Here is a 2,407-nt window from a genome sequence, read left to right as displayed (position 1 = left end):
AATGTTCAAGCAAAGTTCTGTGCTGGAAAGTATGCACAATTGAGAAAATCACAATAGATTTTTGCCATCCAGTGGTTCACACAAGTGGGAGCACAGGGTCTTCACAAACTTGACATATAACTAAGGAAAATGCTGAGGGTCCTTTATAATTTGTGAGTGTGTCTTTTGCTAAGGATTGAAACCCAGATCTGACAGATGTTAGTAGGCACTCTACCACTGAACTACATCCTATCCCCTGTTGAGGGTCTTTTTCAGGGTTTAAATACTGTAAGAAAACATCAAGAATAAGAAAACTCCAAGTGGGAAGGATAGGGGAAAGGAAATAAGGGAAAAGAAAAAATATGGAAAAAGGAAAAATGGAAATGAAGTCTTAGTAAATAGAGAAGGGTGAAGTGGGTGAAGGGAGGGCCAGGGGAGTGGGAAAAAATAAGAAACAAGACAAGATCACAATGTTGAATGTAACTGTATTATTTCCCTTAAATGTACCAATAAACGTAATGAAAAAAGGAAAAGAAAGAAAACTCCAAAAGATGGTTTAAATGGACCAGAGAGGCTCTCTTGAAATTGTAGGAGCAAGTTCCATAGGGAACTGAAAACCTTAGTAAGTTTTAAGGTCCGGAAGAGGCATCTAACTTTGAATGGCTTATAAATGTTATGAGTCTTCTCCTTAGAAAAATCCATACATTACATTATTCTATACTTTCACAGGGGCCTCATACCACCCTTGAGCCTATCTGTGGCCTCCTTTGAGTCCAGGGACTCCAGGTCTTTGAACATGAGTATATAATTAAAGTCCACAGATGAAATGTCATGTTATGATCTGATTGCAAACCCTCCTATGAGAGAGTGAGAGAGCCATGTACTTTTATCAGACCAATTTATCAGGAGATCAGTGACCTAGTTCTCATTTACCTTCTATTTGGGTGTCATCACTGTTAGTTGTAATAATTGAAGTGAAAAGAATAAAAAAGAAAGTGATAGGTAATAGCTTCAATTCCCAAATGTGTCAGTCAACACTGAAGTCAGCAGAAGCCTGATACTTCCTTTTTCTTTTAGCTAAATATTGGTCCATTTAAAACTGACCATATATTCCCTAGTGAAGAGCAAAAGAAAAAAATAAAAGAATTTGAGGTTTCATTTTCGTTTTGTCTTTAAGAATTTCAGGGTTTTTTTGTTTTTTGTTTTTGTACCAGGGATCCAACTTGGGAATTCACGCTTGCCAGGCAGGCAGTGGAACCACTGAGCTAAATCCCTGGCCATGAATTTCAGTTTTTAAAGAATGAAATGTGTGGGTTTTTTTTTTTCTTTGAGGATTACACAAACAGGTTTTTGATGTATGGAATTGACTTTTAGATTTATTTTATATTTTTATGTACCAGCAAGCTATGCTCTTTGGAAAGGAGTCTTACTGTTTTGTTTGTACTATTTTTCAGTATTGGGGATTGAGCCCAGAGTCTCTACATTGAATTACATCCTTAGACCTTTTTAATTTTTAATTTTGAGACAGGACCTTGCTAAATTATCCAGGTGGGGCTCAAACTTGCCATCCTCCTGCCTCAGCCTCTGAGCACGCTGGGATTATAGGCGTGGACCATTATGCTCAGTTTTTTTTGTTGTTGTTGTTTTTTAAGTAATCGTAATTTCCCTTGCGTTTTCCAAACACGACATACACAATTTATTTCATGCAACAACTAATACGTTGGAGGATCTAGGGAAGCTCAGGGCTTTCATGAACTATACTTTGCTTCAGCTGTCAAGATCAACATATTTAAACTTTGTTTGGACAACCACAGTGACCTGATAGCCAACAGTAAACCCCTGACCTTTGGGTCTCCCAGGACATCTCCCTGTTCCAACAGCAGTTCTCCTGTCTCCCAGACGACTGGGCTATGAAAGGCTGAGGTCACTAGTTTCTTTTGGAGTATATGTTTTATAATTCTTTGCCCATTCGTGAAACCTTGAACCCTTTTGATCGTTATCATCTTAATGTTCACTGCATCATGGAGATTATTGATTGTGGGCAACTACCGATTACTACCCTAGGGCAGTCTGATTTCTAGGCTTGCGTTTGGAAAATAAAAATCAACTTCTGCTTCATTCGAGGTCTAGAGTGGGTTTGAGGTAAGTGATGCTTACAAGCTCCTAGGCGACATTTTTGGTGTCGGTCGGAAGCCACACTGGGTGGCAAGGGACCGGGAGGACTAACTGCACAGGTGGGAGACTGAAGGAGGTCCCACAGGGAGGTCCCGGAGAAGGGAGAAGGGGAAGAGTCTGGACGGTAGGGGAGAAGCAGCCGGGAAGCGGGTGATGGTGGGGAGGAGGAGATGCGGGGAGCACGGGGGAGGCTGCGGGTCTGGAGCGAGGATGCGCAGAGCGAGTGGTGGCGGGCGTCTCCGCGGCTGCGCGG

Source organism: Fukomys damarensis, unplaced genomic scaffold (genome assembly GCF_012274545.1).
Source record: "Fukomys damarensis isolate Sample0158 unplaced genomic scaffold, DMR_v1.0_HiC HiC_scaffold_36, whole genome shotgun sequence".
Taxonomy (NCBI): Eukaryota; Metazoa; Chordata; class Mammalia; order Rodentia; family Bathyergidae; genus Fukomys; species Fukomys damarensis.
Note: the sequence above shows the minus strand (reverse complement) of the source record.